Source organism: Pteronotus mesoamericanus, unplaced genomic scaffold (genome assembly GCF_021234165.1).
Source record: "Pteronotus mesoamericanus isolate MK-2021 breed Mesoamerican mustached bat unplaced genomic scaffold, CSHL_Meso_final scaffold_167, whole genome shotgun sequence".
NCBI classification, from domain to species: Eukaryota; Metazoa; Chordata; class Mammalia; order Chiroptera; family Mormoopidae; genus Pteronotus; species Pteronotus mesoamericanus.
In genome coordinates this window covers 29,116,652-29,134,288 of record NW_026555308.1, presented here as the reverse complement: position 1 = coordinate 29,134,288, position 17,637 = coordinate 29,116,652, and the positions used below count along the sequence as shown (strand labels likewise).

Below are 17,637 nucleotides of genomic sequence, written 5' to 3'. Positions count from 1 at the left end.
AAAGGAAACAAGGCCAAATTCAGACCAAAAGCAGTATATGTGGCAAAGACCTTTAAAACACTAGGAACTTGAATTCACAATGAATATATACCAATTACAAACATATATGAACCAAATAAAAATGCATCAATCATAACTGGGACTTTAAATAAAACATTTGTTTCTTTCCAGTCATATCAAGCCTGTCATGCAAGGGTATCCAACCTTTTGGCATCTCTGGGTCACTCTGGTAGAAGGAGAATTCGGGCCACACATTAAATACACAAATGCTAATGAAAACTGGTGAGCAAAACAAGTTTTAAGTAAACTTAAACTTAAGTAAACTTATGATTTTTGGGGGGCCACATTCACAGCCATGCTGGGCCTCGTGCGGCCCGTGGGCTGTGGGTTGGACGCCCCCCGCAAGGATCTTTTCCCTCCCAAGTCAGTCAGTGGTTCTCAATTTCTATTGCACATTGAAATTACATCAGGACCTTTATAAGCACTTAATGCTGTGCTCTCATGCCCAGAGATTCTGATTTGTTTTGTTTTGGATATACTGGTAGCTGGGTTCTAAGAATGTTATGTTCTCTAGACATTTCTAATGTGCTCAGTAGATTGAAAACCACGGAAATAAATGCACAAGGATTGGAAAACGGGAAAACTATCTACAATGAGAAAATAATATTCACAGTGGAAAGCAAGTAGATAATATTCTTAATAAACTTAACAAATGTACAAAAATGTATGAGAAAAGTAAGTTGAACAAACAAAAACCACACTTTTGCATCTTGAATATGATGTACAGCCATCATATATGTTTTAATTGTCCCTAAATACTATATAAATTTAATGTCGTCCCAGTAAACATACTTAAAAGTTTTCTTGGAACTAGACTAGGCAATTCTAACATTCATATAGAAACAGGAAAATGTGTATATAGATAGGAAACTCTAAAAAAAAAAACAGAAATAAGGGTTAATTAGAATTAATATATAAAATGTCTTATCAGAACTCTAAAATTGTGTGGTATTGGTGAATGAATGGACATACTGACCAACAGAACAGAATAGATAGTCCAAATATAGACCCCAAAACATGTAGAAATTAATGAGTGATAAAGAAGACATATCAAATGGCTGTGGGAAAAGATGGATTTTACAACAAATGTTCTTGAAACAACTGAGAACTGATTAATTTTGGACTCCAACCTTACCCCATATAGACAAGAGGTCTAAATGTAAAAACTGACATATTAGTACTAGAATGAAACATGAGTAAATTTATTTATAACCTGGATATGGGTAAAGCTTTTCTAATTATAACTCAAAATCCAGTTGCAACTTTTAAAAAGATGAATTAAGTTCTACTACATTAGAGAAAAGGTTTACATTGTAAAATGATGTAAAAAAAAATATGAAATTTTAGAAGAAAACAACTGCAATATGTTTAACAAATAAAAGCCTAATTTGCCTATTGTACAAAGAACTTAAAATGAGAAAAAAAAGTTAATAGAAAGAAAATGGGCGAAATACATGAACCGTTCACAGAAAAAGTTAGAATAAATGTTTCTTAAACTATAAAAAAAGTGCTCAACTTCCTACTAAAACTGAAACTGAACTGGGATACCAGTGTATCAATAGAAATTAGTCCTCCTATCACCCTGGTTTCTTAATACCATTGTCCATTAAATGAAACCAGGGATCTTTATTAAAATGATGGATTACAGATTTAGGATTAAAAAAGGATAAGGCCAACCCTAAACACTGTATTCTAGAAAGAAGCAAGCTATGCCAGATGGGCATAGGAGTCAGCCTGAAGTGGCTACCAGTAGTCAAATTTGGAACAGTGAGAGCATCAAAAAATAATGAAAGTAATGGCTTATATAACACTGAATTTTTTAAAAAGTTATCTATGAATCTATAATGATACTCAAAAGAGAAAGGAAAAGAGTAGGGGAAGCTCTTTTTTTCAGATTACCAGCTAATAAAGGAAGATTGATAGAGTTAGTAAATACCACCATTTATAATTCCCAGTGTAAGATCTTTCAGGCAAGAACCATCAATGCATGCTAAACATTATTGGATGTGATTTTAGGGGTTGTATTAGTTTTCTATTGCTGTCGCAATAAATCACCAACAATTTAGGGGCTTAAAACAACACAAATTTGTTAAGTTACAGTTTTGTTGGTTAGAAGTCAGACACAGGGCTTGCTGAGCTCAAATGAAGGTATCAGCAGAGCTGCATTCCTTTCTGGAAGCCCTGCGGGTATATGTTTCCTTACCTTTTCCAGTTTCCAGAAGATGCCGACATTCTTTAGTTTCAGGCTCTCTTTCTCCATCTTCAAAGCAAGAAGCACTGTATTTCTCTGACCATCCTTCCTACGTCACATCGTCCTCTGGTTTTTCTTACTTTCATTTTCTACTTTTAAGGATGTTTGTGATTGCATTGGGCCCACCTGGATAATGCAGGGTAATTTCCCAATATTCAGGCCAGCTGGTTAGCAAACTTAATTCTATCTGCTACCTTCATTCCCCTTCTCCATCCTTAAACCTAACCTATTCATGGGTTCCAGGGATTAGGACATGGGTATCTGTGGATATGGGGGGAGGGGGTGAATAGAGGCCTGTCTACCACAGGGGAAAAGGAAGTTTGCATGTTCTCAAAGTCCTATACCTTTGATTACTCATTGATTTTGTATAAAGGAACAAAGGCACCTCTACAAGAGAGAGATCCAGCTCAATTAGTGGCCCCAATGTATCCTCACCAACAGGGAGCAAATGGCCCTTACGAGAAATGAATGTAAAGCAATAGGAAGAATATTAACTCAACGATGTAGTGTTTTTGTCAAAAATATGTAATCTTAATTTAAACACGAGAAAATAAATCAACAAATCCATATTGTGATACAGTCTAGAGACAACTGGCCTGGATTCTTCAGAACTTTCAATGGCATTTAAGAAAAAAATAACAAGTGAAGTGATACAGATTAGAGACCAAAAAGATGTGACTGAAATGCAAGGAATTATCTGAGATTGAATTCTGGAATAAAGGTAAAAAATCAGCAAAAAGAATATTTTTAGAGAACTGGAGAATTTTAAGTATGGTCTGTTTAATACGCAAAATTGATTTATCCATATTAGATATTTAGGTGTGTTGGTGATATTGTGGTTATGTGACAGAATGCTATCACTCTTAAGAGATAGTATTTAGGGATGAGGCATCATGATATCTTCAGCTTGTTTTCAAATACTTCAGCAGACAAAGGAGGTCAGTTGTGCATGGAAGGGTATGTAGAAAAAAAGAAATAGAAAGAATTAACTATAAAAATATTAATATTTGGTGAAACTAAGCAAAAGATTAACTTTGGCAGCTAAAACTTCTTGCTTTTGCTCACCATGTGGATAGTTGATTTCACCATGAGGTATCAGTCATCATTTAATTTGTTTTGAACATTTGACCAAATAGGTCAATTATTAAACCTTCAATCTTTTGAAGACCTAAAATTTTCTATGTATTTTTGAATTTTATATCTATTGCCAAATTGCTTAAGTTGGCTTAAATGCTTCACAACTTAGAACTTAATTGTTTGCCTACCATGAACTTCTTTAGTTAGAAAACATTTTCTCTTTCCCTCTTTTAAGACTTCATTGAAGCTTATCTCCTCTATTAATGATTGTGAAGATGAATACGGTAAGTTATCTTCCTTCTTTCATACCTAATAAAATATCTTCTTTCCTTGACACAGGTAAAGAAAGTGCCTGTGTTTTCTTTCATGACTCCAAATGTACAGGTTTGATGACTTGTCTGTAAATTACATACCATAAGAGAAGAGACCTTTCCTTGACCTAAACAACTTCTACCACATTGTGGACATTTCACATATGTTAGATAAACATAAAGAAAAGTTTTCTAAGCCACATTTTCACACCCTCTTTAGAACGAAAGCCTTTTGAACCAACTCTTTATCCTTTTTCTTTTTTTTCTTTTTTTTTTTTTTTTTGAGGGTGTAACTTTGATTTCTATACTGCAAAAGTGAGAAAAAGCAGAAGGGACAACATATAGGAGTGTGCACCCTTACAAAGCCAGTATAAATGTTCAGAAAGCTGCTCTCTGCCATTCATGGCTTTTTTTGTTATAGTAGTTTCCTTATAATTCTTGTATTCTATCACCTGATGAGCTACATAGCTCCTTACACAACTGGATTTTGGAGAACTCCTTATTAAAATGCCCTTAAGTCATAAAGCATACTTTGAAGTAGAACAGTAGGCAGCTGCTTCAGCGAGTTGAAGATCAAAGATGTTGCTATCCCCATGGCCAGTGAGAATAAAACTTGATTTTGGTGCAGAAGTGTTTGGGGAAAGAATGATTTCTTCTGATAAAAGAAAGCTGGAAATGGAACAAGGAGGCTCTGGATGTATCTCCTTTACTACACGGTTCATATATTTCTCCAACAGCCTATCGGACCTTCTTTAAATCAGTCTTTTAAAATTTCAAACCCTTCTGTTCTCCACAGCTGGCCCCTTATCTTTGCCCTTGAAAGAGAACATGCTGGCTTGACCCCCTACAGACAATCCGTCTGAGGCCAGCATGTGCCATTTCGTATTTTCACTGCCTTGGTTCTGATACAGACCACCCCACATTAGACTATTTTTTTACTCATTATTTTCCCAGTCATGCTTTGTGAAAGCCAGCAACAGGACTTCAGAATAAAAATGCTCACAGCAGACTCTTGCAAGAACCTGTGTGGTATCAGCTTTTGAGATAGACTGCTGACTACCCATTTGCTTTATACATTAGAGGTTACTGGCTAGTGAGGGAAATTGAACCAGTTTGACATCTCTTGATCATACAATTCCTGGGGTTTTCCTGAATTTTGAGGCAAAATGGCAGTTAATCTCACTCAGCACACAGTATTAAGGAGGGCAGGAGAAGGATAGGGAGGTCCGACTGGACACAACACAGTCTGGTACCAGTGGATCAGCATCCCTGTCCCAGTAAACTTTCTGGGCAGACCTGAGAAAGCAAATCAGCAGAGCAAAGGCTCAGGTGGGAGGTTTCTGGTAAAGGCTCAGTCTGTGTTTAATAATGTACCCATAACACTGTTTGATATTCAATTCACATTCAAGTATGGTTACCAAACCATGAGAGATAGAGCTTAGATCTGAGGAAAACCCACTTTTTATTCTCTCTTAGAACTAATGGAGATTGTAGCCTCAGGAGCCTTTTTTTTTTTTTTTTTTTTTTGAAATTTTTAAGAATTCTCACAACTACACAAAGATCACATGGAGATGTCTGAACCTCTCAGAAAGCCCAAAGCCAGTACCATGTACTCCATACCACATGAATAGATGGATATACATGTATATATCAGAATAGAAAAGTCAGTGAGCCTGACACTGAACACAGCTCTGCCCTCAAACCTCCCTATAAAATTTTGCATCCAGAGGAGAAAGCAAACTAAGAATTTACGATTATTTCCTAGAAGAGGAATTAATTCAACATCTAAGCACTCCTAGTAAACAGATTTCAACAATAACATGAATCTCTACAGGAAGTAGACTTTTCCCTTTTTATATAATTTTCTTAAATGCCTTACATGTTTTTTTTAAAAAAGAATGACACAGAGCCAATGAAGCCATCAAGATAGATCTGGTCATATAAATATTTCCCACCACACATTAACTATACATAGGGGTATCTTGTTATATACTCATCTATATAATCTTCCATATTTAAAAGCTCATTTTCTCCTGGCATTCTCTCCCACCTCCACCCCATGTAAACAAATGTGTTTGAGGACAAAGAATTCTAGCTAGACTACTCCTTCACAAAACAAGCTCAAAATGGTGCCATCACAACTGAAGGCTCTGTGGTTTTCAGCTCATTCTGAAGTGAATGACCTGGATCAAATTGGCAATCTGTTGGTAACCTCACTAATTTATGGGTCTATGTTTACTCTTCTCTGCCTCGCTCCACCATGGCCAGCTAGAAAATAAGGCTCTATATTAAAGGACTTTTTCAGGGACAGTGTTTGAACCTACCTTAAATAAAGGGTGATGTGATCCTTTTGAAAAGATTGAAAACACAAGTTTAGAATGCCCTTTTTGGGAAAAGGAAATGGAAACACCTTGTGTTCACAAAATGATGCTTTCTTTTTCTGTTTTTGTGTGAGACTGATAACAATGGTGGCATACATCTTCATTCTAAGAAATTAGCCATAGGAATGAACAAGGTAATTAGGATTGCTGCTTCTTCTTCTATTTAAAATATAGACTTTATTAATGTAGTTTTAGGTTCACAGCAAAACTGAGTGGGAAGTACATCACTTACCCAGTCTCCCACATGCACAGCCACCCCTACTCTAAACATCACTCACTGGAGTGGAAAATATAATATAGTAGCTGATTGACTTACGTTGACAACAAGATTATCATTCAAAGTCCATTGTTTACATTAGGGTTCACTCTTGGTGTTGTGCATTCTGTGGATTTTGACAAATGTATAACGACATGTATCCGCTATTATAGTATTCTACAGAGTAGTTTCACTGCCCTAAAAATTCCCTGTGCTCCGCCTCTTTGTACCTTCCTTTTTCCCTCCCATGGCTCCTGGCAACCACTGATTTTTGTTTCCATAGTTTTGTCTCTTTCAGAGTGTCATATAAGTGAAAGTATACAGTTTGAAACTTTTCCACATCGACTCATTTTGCTCAGCAATGTACATTTAAGTTTTCTCCATGTCTTTTCATGGCTTGATAGATCAGTTCTTTTTAGAGACGAATAATATTCCATGGTATGGGTATATCAACAGTTTGTTTAACTACTGACCTATTAAAGGACTTCTTAGTTGTTTCCAACTTTGGACAATTTGGAATACAGTGGCTATAAATATCTGAGTACAGGTTTTGGTGAGGATGTAAGTTTTCAACTCGTAAGTTTTCAACTCATTTGTGATTGCTGGAGCATATGGTATGTCTAATTATGTAAGAAACTGTCAAACTGTCTTCTAGAGTAGCTGTACTATTTGCATTCCCACCAATATGAATGAGAGTTTCTGCTGTTCCACATCCCCTTCAGGGTCTGGTGGTGTCAGTGTTCTGGACTTTAACCATTTTAATAAACTTAAACTGGTATTTCATCATTTTAATTTCCAATTCCCTAATAAGAAGGTGTTGGGCATCTTTTCATATGCTTATTGTCATTTGTATGTCACTGATGAGGTGTTCAGATCTTTTGCCCATTTCTAAATGGGATCGTTCATTTTCTTATTGTTTAGCTTTAAGAGTTCTTTGTATGTTTCAGGTAGCAGTCCTTTATCAGGTGTCTTTTGAAAATATTTTTCACCTGGCCTTTGGCTTGTATTTAATTCTCTTAACTATTGCTTCTTTTAAAGTTTTATTTTTCTGTATTTGGTGATGTGTACTAAAAAGAATGTTTAAATGCTGATAACTCTAGTTCATATGATGTAAGAACCATCTATTGTTTGGTTGTTGAGTAACACTAAATTATTTTGCTTGTATACTCTGTTGGAATGATGTGGTCAAAAGTCCTTTTTTGCAATTTAATAAACTCTTCTTTGAAAAAAATAAGGGTATAAATAGCATTTCCCCATTTGACAGATGTGAACTTAGATATCCAGAAGTTAAATATGTCCTGACCTTTACTTAATAAGCGAGCAACCAAACTAATTATCAGCTGCCTTCCTTCTACCAGTGTGCATGTATGTGTATGTGTGTGGTTGTACATGAATTTCAGGATTCTTTCTATTTCTGTGAAAAATGCCATGGAATTTTGATAGAAATTACACTGAATCACTTTTGAGTAGTATGGACATTTTAGCAATACTATTTCTTTCAATCGAGGATTATGGGGTATCTTTCCATTTATTTGTTTCTTCTTTAATTTCTCTCATCGATGCATTAGTTTTCAGGATACAGGTCTTTTACCACCTTAGTAAAATATATTTCTAGGTATTTTAGTCCCAGTTTTTGTGATATAGTGAGGTCTTTCCAGAAAGTATCCAACCATGTAATATGAAAAATAGAGAAATTTATTGAAGATTCAAAAAACAAGAAATGTGCATGGAACACTGATGCCTCAGTCCCCTTCAAAGTAGGCACCTTGGGACCTCACACAGTTCTGCCAGTCACCTTGGCTGCCCTGTCATATTTTCTTGAATCTCACTAACAGTCTGAAATCTCTTCCCTTCCAAAGGTAATTTTAGTTTTGGGAAAGCCAGAAATCACAGGGCACCAAATCTGTGCTGTAGGGGGTTTGAGTCACCTGGGTGATTTGATGTTTTGCCAAAAACTTTGCATGAGATGTGATGGATAAGCAGGTGCATTGCTATAATGAAGCTGCCAATCACCAGCTGCCCATAGCTGCAGCCTTCTAAATCATCCAAATATTTTCTGTGGAGGAATGTTCAAGCTTAATGCAAAACTTTATGTAGATTCATTGCTCTACTCACTCATTTTGAATGCGGTGGCCACACAGTACACATGGTCACTCAATGATGTCTACCACCCCTACTGACTAGTACAGTGAAATTGTCATTGTGTACACATGTGCATTCCAGTCCACTCTTCTTGGCTGCCAGCTTACATGGATATTGCTCAAACCATTCTTGTTGTATTAACAATGGCTGGACTTCTTTTGGACAGACCCTGAGATCTGTCCCCTCATGCATTATGTCTCATGCAGAGCTTTTTGGTGAAACATCAAATCACACAGGTGATTCAAACCCCCCACAGCCCAGAGGTGCACCCCGTGACCTCTGGCTTTTCCCAAAACTAAAACCACCTTTGAAAGAGAAGAGATTTCAGTTCATCAGTGAGATTCAGGAAAACACAATGGGCCAGCTTATTGTGACTAGGAGAACTGTGTGAGGTCCCAAGGTGCCTGTTCTGAAGGGAACTGAGGTATCATCGTCCTACGTACAATGTATCTTATATCTGTATCTTTGTCAATAAATATCTCTATTTTTCATATTACATGGCTGGGTACTTTCTAGATCTATATGCATGTATGTGTGTGTGTGTAAATAATATGTAGGTTTCTCCTTTTTGTTTACCATGAAGTTTACATAAAACATCTTATAATAGTATGTTTTAAGCTGGTAACAACTTCACTTCAATCACATGCAAAAACTCTACCCTCAAGCATTTTTTGATGTCATAATTTATTATTTTTATTATGTGTATCCATTAATAAATTGTTGTAGCTATAATTACTTTTAATACTTTCTTTTTTTAACCTTTATACTAGAATTAAGTGATTAAGAAACCACTATAATCAATAATAGAGTATTCTGAATGTGACTACATACTTAACTACCAGTGTATTTTATATTTCAATAGGTTTTCATGTTACTAAATGGCGTCCTCTTATTTTAACTTGAATTACTCCTTTTCGAATTTTTGTAAGACAGGTACAGCTGTGATAAACTCCCTCAGCTTTTGTTTATTTGGGAAAATCTTTCTCTTCCCTTCATTCCTGAAGGACAGCTTTGCTGGGTAAAGTATTCTTGGTTGGCAGTTTTTTCTTTCATCAGGTAATATAAAAACACTGAGATTGTGATAACATCACATGGAATCAGGTTCTATTTTGGCCACTTGTAAGCTGTGTGATTTGGGGCAAAGTGATCACAATCTCTCTGAGCTCTAGTTTCCTTGACTCTGGTAAAGATTAAATAAGATAGTACCACTTTCCAGTAAGTACTTGTCAAATTGCAATGTAAATACAGGGTAAGGCAAGAGTAGGTTTGCAGTTGTTTGTGTAAAAATAATGTAATAATTAATAAATACTATAAGAATAAATGCTCTTTTGCGTTCTTACAACTGTAAGCCTAATTTTGCCTCACCTTGTATTTGCCCATGGGGCTGTCTTCCCCATCAGAAGGTAAGTTCCTTGAGGGCAGAATCATGGTTTATTCATTTTTCCTTTCAGCATTGAGCTCCTCACAGTTATTATTATATTGTATGTTTTTGAAAAAACTGATGATATTTTCCAAAAATGCTTTGACCAATGGCTAGATCAACAAAAATAAGAGCTTGGTTAGATCATGGTAGGATGTTCCAGGGACCCTCTGCAGTCAGAGAGAGGAGGCAGTGGGGACAGGTGACTGACAGGCCTATGGCCTGTCATCCCCTGCCCCTAGAGATAAATTAAATAGTCATCTACTTGTTCTCATTTAGCCCTCAAAAGAGTCTGATGAGATAGGATTATTATTTCTATGTTCACACAAAAGAAACTTGAGATTCAGAGAAATTAAATTAATAGCTCAGATTAAGTATATTTTACAGTGATAGAACTGTCAATTGAACTCAGACATTGCTAAGGACTGAATGTTTTTGTCCTCCCAAAATTCATGTGTGGAAGCCTTAACCTCCAATGTGGCCGTATAAAGTGATAAGCTCTCTAAAGAAGTAACAAAGGTTAAATGAGGTTATAAGGATGGGGCTCTGATCACATATGGATTTTTATTCTTATAAGAAGAGATGCCAAAAGATAGAGTGGTTTCTCTATCTCTCCACATATACATGCGCTGAGGAAAGGCCATGTGAGGACATAGCAAGAGAGTGGCCATCTGCAAGCTAGAAATAAAGACCTCACCTGGAACAAAATTGGCCAGAAATATGATCTTAGAATTTTAGCTTCTAACTGAGAAAATAAATTTCTGTTGTTTAAGCTTTCCAAGTTGTGCTGTTTTGTTTTGGCAGTCTGAGCTGACTAATACAGGCATTGTTCCAGTTAGCTATTGCCATGTAATAAACCAGCCCATAATTTAGTGTTTTAAAATGACAATAATGGTTTCTTACCTGTCATAGCCTCTATGGATCAGAAACTCTGGAAGGGCTCAGATGGGCATTTCCATCATGGTTGGTGTTTTTGTGGCTGCAGACAAATTTTGACTAGAACTGAAAGAACTGCTGGCTGGCTGGGCACCTCCCTCTCCTCATGGCCCTTACATGGGGTCTCTCAGCACAGGCTATTGGACTTTCTAACAGCCTGATAACCTTAGAGATGTCAGACAGCTTACATGCTGCATTAAAGTGCTAAGAATTAGTATTTCAACAAATAAGGCAGCACTATCGTCTTTTATGACCTAATCTCAGAAATCATTCATTGTCACTTCCGTCCATTTTATTGGCTATGAACAAATCACAGCTTGATGAGTTGGAGGGAGAAGGTAGCTAGAATCCACCTCTTTATAGGAAGTGGTAAGATTTTAAAAAAGAGTGTGGGGTAGGGTCTCTTTTTATGGCCATCTTTTGAGGTACAATCCGCCACAGATTTGTTTGGGTCTAGGACTGTGATTTTTCCATAATTTTGTGATGCTAAAACAGAAACCCTTCACCTCATTGAACAATTTAAATGTGGAGTTTAGAAAAAAGAAATGAGTCTTTTAAAGTTATTTTTAAGTTATGAGTCTATGAGTTATTTAAGATGAGGTGAGTAGTGCCCCACTCCTTTTGGTTAGAAGACCTAGGGTAACAGGAGGCATGTCCAAAAAGATGACTTAAAATTAACTCCTTTGGCTACATCCTCTGGGGAAGATTTGGGATGCATGTCATCAGGTGAAAGGATGATTCATCTTCTCATAAAGCCAGACAACTAAAGAGCTATGAATTTGGACACTAGTATAAGGAGATCTCACATAGGAATGATCAATGAGCAACTTTGGTCGACCTCAGATTCTCTTCCAGAGCAGAGGCAGAACCAGTGGTGGGGGAGTAAGAAGAGATGAAGGAGTGATAGTGGTGTGAGAAGGAGGTGAGTAGCAAGAAGTCTATAGACTTGGCAGCAGTGTGCTAGATGGGAACAGCTGTATGGAAGTGCTCTACAGAGATCATGAGAAACTAAATCCTCCAGCAGCACCATCCAGAAAGGCAGCAAGTAGAGAATTTTGCTTCATTGTCTTAAGAGCTTTAGTTGCCCACAGTGGAAGAGAAATCACAAAACCACTGTCTGATTGCAGATTATCTCTTTGAATGGAGTTTCTGGGCACTCAGCTTCTCTTATCCCTATAAGAGGCTTGCTGGAAAACAGAGAGATCCTGTATGCTTTGTATTCACAACACCTTGCCCCAGCCTTGATAATATCACGAAGCAAAAAGAATGAAAAAAAAAATCATTTTCAATAGATCCGAACTTAGTTCACAAAGAAAGATCAACTATTTCTGAGGCTGCTCATAATCATGTTAATCAAGAACCCGAAATGCTTACTGAGTTCTTGGTGCTCCCTCTGTCGATTTTTTCCCCCAATACAGCTCACGGTGTAAGAGTACCAGGCCTAGCTAATGGTTCAAAGTAGAGCAAAGAGATACTAATTCATATTTTAAAAGAGAGATTCTTTAATATATGAATTTTTAAAAACTGAGTCTGAAAGGACTGTGGAGAATAAACACTATTATGATCCAATAGAATAAAATGGGATGATTAAGTTGACTTCCTGGTCTCCATTTCCTCTTTTGTGCCACCAATGGTAATACCTTTCTTTTTCATTTTTTTAAAAAGTTAATGTCCCTGAACAGCAATATACTGTTCAGGAGCAACCTCAGCTCAGAGGAGACTAATATAATATAGTTCTGAGATGTGTGGACTACGTTTCTAGTGTCATTTCCTTTCCACATTCCTTCCCAATTTCAAGAAGACATTCTACTGTTGGCAGCAGATCAATGTAAAATCTTTGAGCCAGAATCTCCCCCAAGCATAAACTAGTAACTGAAACTGGGGGGGCCAAATTAATTCAGAGGAATAGACTATAGAGACTTGAGCCTTGAAGGAATAAATTCAAATTTTTAATAAATATTTGGAAGAGCATAAGAGGAAAATGTATCTACTGATATATTTCCTTCCCAGTTTAGCATATTTTGTGTTAACAGTCTTTCATCACAGATAGTCATGTCAAATCTCTCGTTCTCACCCCTTAACAACCTCTGTAATTCAAAGTGTTCTGAAGACACCCTGTCAACCTAAGTGCACGTGGTCTGAGAAATGAGCAACATTTTTCCTCTACTTGGGAAGCTCATCCTACTCAGCTAGGGGAATGCTTTAAGGAGAAAAAGAGAGAACACCACAAAGTCAGCAGATTCAGTCTCAGCGCTCAGTGGAAGGGCAGCCGATCAAGCCTAATGAGTGTGGTTACCATAAAAGTGACTGTCTCTCCAGTGCCTTCCTGCCAATTACCCTGCAGCACTTTTTGATAATCCAATGGCAGGAATTTCATATGAAGTATTGTCTTCAGAACTGATCTCCCTAGAAGACTCCCATTCCTGGAATATTTTCTCATCCTGTTTCAATAACCCACAGATTTTGGAGTAGAATTCAGAGCCAAATTAATGGGAAGGCAAGCTGCGTATCCACCTAGGATGCAGATCTAAAAGGGGAACTAAAACATCACTGGAATAAATTGGCAAAATGTAAATTGGTTTCACTCCTCACTGGTGTCAACTTGTCTGTGTTCAGTACTTTTGTGAATCACACATTAGGTTGCTGTCAGCTGAGTTCAAAATCAATAATGCATGTTGTTTTGCTTACCAGGAATGAGTGGCTTAGTTTAATTATCTAAATGTTAAGCCCTTTAATTTGCCTCCCAATATATTGTCTCATTTAGAAAATTGCAAAAGAAAATTTAGAAAATGTGATAAATATTTTGGATTTTTTTAAGTCACCCCCTTTTCTGCAGCTAGTGAAGTTAGTGAATGTTTTTGTATACAGTTTGTGTTAATTTTTAAAAAATCAGTTTCATCTAAGCTTCCATTTAAAAAAGATGTACAAATACTTAAAGAAAATATGGTATAAGAGATGTCAATCTGATAGTCTTCTCAGAGCAACTGCATGTCTCTAGTCAACCTGAAGTGACACAAGTTCCATTTAATCAGCTTTTCCATATATTTGTTCAGCATCTTTGTTGTGCGAGACAGTCCATAAATGGAAGGTATTGAGAAGTAGTGTCGACCTTCACAGGCTCATTTACTATTCATGTTGTTGTTAAATACTCAACTCCTTAACTTTAGTAAACCATGCTTTTGACTATTTTTCCCCTTCATTTCTTCACTATTAACTTATCTAAGCTATGGAATCATTTCCTCACTTACCCTCAAGAACATTTTTTTGTTGTTTGGCTAACCTCCAATTCATTATTAATTATGAATTCTATGTCTTTTATAATTCATTAAGAAACATCACGAAAATTCCACATCAAGCTAATTTGAATTTACTCCGTCTTTGAAGACTGATCATAGTTTTTAAAAGATTTGACATGTGTCAGGCACTGGGCTAAGGGCTATGCAGCTATATATAGTTATACAATATTTATTTTATCTTCAAAATAACCTTTTAAAATAGATGCTATATTCATTCAAGAAAAGAAAACTAAAAGTAGAACACATCGTACTTTTTTGCCTGTTTCACAGACAGCAAGTAGCAAAGCTAGAATTTGACCCTGGGTATGCCAACTTACTTGGCACCAAAACCCATGCTCTAAAACCCAGCGCTGATGGTCACTCTTATCTACCATGTATTAAGTCAGATGGGCCATGCTTGGCACTGTGCACTTTGTGTTCATTCCAGAGGGGTTCACCAAAATTCACAGAGGCTAAATAACTTTCTAAGTGGTCTCACAGTCTGAGGGGCAAAGCTAAAGGTCCAATTAAGACCTGTTCTCTCCAGGTGTATGACTGACCGCAACATGCCTCTATCTTCAGGAACAATGTAGGGGCTTTGTTTGGAATGACTGAAAGACTGACAACTCCCTCAGCACCCAGCAGCCCCACTGATTCTGCATAAATAAAGGCTTTCAACACTACTGAACTTGCAATATTTGGGAGCTAGTGTTTTCTGTGTAGCTGTGAGAACCCTTGTCAATTCTTTCCAGGAACTTCTGAATGCCATCTGGTCAAAATTTCTCATATATAAAATTACCTCTATCTATTACCTCTCTGAGGCTTTAATAAAGGCTAAAATTGCCCTCTACACTTTTATCCCTAATAGTCTCTTTATTAGGTAAGTGAACAGTCTATAAACACTTACATGAAGTCTCTTTTCATTTTATTTTGGCAAGAGTAGAGAGATAAAAATCTCTATTAACATAAATACTTAGCTTGTTTACACTGCAGTATTTAACGACCAATTCCTTTGTCATAACAGTTTAGATAGTTGCTGTGGTTGCCCACTAACTGGGGAAGGGTTACTTAAGACATGGCTCCCAGTGATCCCCCTCCCCACCACACACACACACCCCTCTTGATATTCATGCCCTCATATAACATCCTCCCCTTGAGTATAGTCTGGATCCAGTGACTTGCCTCTGATGAGTAAAATACAGCTCAAGCAATGGGTACCATTTCCATGATTACATTATAAAACAACATTGACTTTCATCTTGCTAAAACTCTTTCTTGATGCTATTCTCCTGACCTCTCACTTTCTCACTTTGATGAAACAAGCTGCCACGTTGTGAGATGCTCAATGAAGATGTTCACATGGCAAGGAACCAAGGGAAATCTCTGGGTAACAGCTTGCAAGGGACTATGTTTTAGTCCAATAACTCACAATGAAATGAATCTTGCCAATAACCATGAGAGTGAGCTAGGAGCATATCCTTTTGAATCAAGCCTTGAAATGACTAGAGCCTTGTTAGAGAATCCAGCTAAGCATAACCAAATTCCTGACCCAGAGACACCATGGGATAATAAATGTGTACTGTTTTAGTCTGCTAAGTCTCGGGGCAATTTGTTACATAGCAATAGATAACAAATACTGCTCATTACTCCCAGTCTGCCTCAAGAGTTGTGCTGAGACCTGCTGTGCACTGGTTGGGCTACCCTAGGGACACTGGAATTTGCATCCTCAATGGACACCGTCTCCTCTATATTTTGAAATTCATATTTCTGAACTTGGTGTTCATTTGCCTTCATTGTTTGCTCCTTAGAAGGCAAACCTCCATTTTCTTCAGAAATATATTCTCCCTGTTATTGGAATGCAGCTGTGCAGTTGTCTACATGTCTTGCCCTCACGTGGCTTCATTTGGGCCCTAAATAAGGATTGTCAAATGTGTTTTCTCTCCTGACTTTCAGCCCCCATATTTAATTGTCAGTCTTATTTCATTTTTATAATTATAACAATTAGAAATATTTTTATCAGCGAAGAGCATGGACTGCAGAGCTCAGAGATACAGACAGGGGTGCTCAGGACCCACAGGCCATGCCAGGATGTGCCAGCCTCCTCACCCACCAGTAAGTCTCCCAAGAGTTGGCTGCTCATGGGCACTGGGCCTACAGGCTGGACCAGGATTGTTTTCTGTATTCTTGACACACTGAGCAAACTCGTGGCCATGACCTTGTTCCTGGGGAAGATCTGGAGGTCTTCAGAGGCATCACTGAGAAAAGCCAGATACTTTCTGCAGTCATCTTCACCACCAGGTACTTGGATCTATTTGTCAGCTTCATCTCCATCTACAACACAATTACGAAGGTGGTTTTTCTCCTCTGTGCCTGTGCCACTGTGTATATGATCTATGCAAAATTTTGGAAGATGTTCAACAGTGAGAATGATACATTCTGCCTAGAGTTTCTTCTGGTCCAATTCATTGGCTTCTCTTCCCCTGATAATTACAGTTTCACTCCACTGGAGATCCTCTGGACTTTGTCTATCTACCTGGAATTGGTAGCCATCCTGCCCCAGTTCTTCATGATCAGCAGGATTGGAGAGGCTGAGACTATTGCTACTCACTACCTGTTCTCTCTTGGGCTATATGAGTCACTCTGTCTACCTCACTGGGTCAGGTGGTACTAGACTGAGAATTCCTAGGACCAAATTGCCCTGGTGTCTGGAGTGTAGAAACCATCTTCTACTGAGACCTTTTCTACTTATATGTAACCAAAGTCCTTAAAAGAAAGAAACTAAGTCTTCCAATGCCAATTTGAGGGCCTTCAGAGAACAAGGACATGAAGCAAACTATTTGAGATGTTCTACTAAGTGACTTATACATGACCCAGACCAAATGTTAAAATTAAAGCCAGAAAAATGCTTAGTGTAGGTAGATTTCAGCAAAGCACTGATCATTCTATCTAGAAGACCTCATCAATAATACCTCCCTTATATAGGTAACAAAAATCCTAGGCCAGTTACACAATCATAGTGCCATACGATGTTAACAGAAACATCAAGAAATCTTAGGGACTAACTCACAAGTGGGTCAAGTAAACTACTGCGCTATAAAAAAAGGAAAAAAAATTGTAAATTGATAATGATAACTATATATTTAATAATAACTTCAACAATAGTTTTCTTTGAGTACTTATGCTGTGTCAAACACTATGCTGAGATGTTTATATATCACATAGATGTTAAACTTTTAAAAATTATTTTACCTAGTATTCTATGTTGTTTAATTTAATGATGATAAAAAAAGAGTTTTATGGAGATTATATAACTTGCTCACAGTCACACAGAAAGAAATTGAACTGGGATGTGAACCTGAATACAGACCATCTGTCTCCAGAGGTCACACACTGAAAAGAATATAGAAAATAAATTTTTTAAAGTAACTTTAGATTCACAGCAAAAATTGAGGGGAAGGTACAGAGATTTCCCATATTCTTTCTCCCTTCCCCAACACATGCACAGCCTTCACATTATCAACATCCCCC

General features: G+C 37.2%; 1 pseudogene; it reads left to right on the top strand.

The window, feature by feature from the left end:
- Positions 1–16,247: 16,247 nt before the first annotated feature.
- On the top strand, positions 16,248–16,911 carry LOC129083529 (ER lumen protein-retaining receptor 3-like; annotated as a pseudogene).
- Positions 16,912–17,637: the final 726 nt, after the last annotated feature.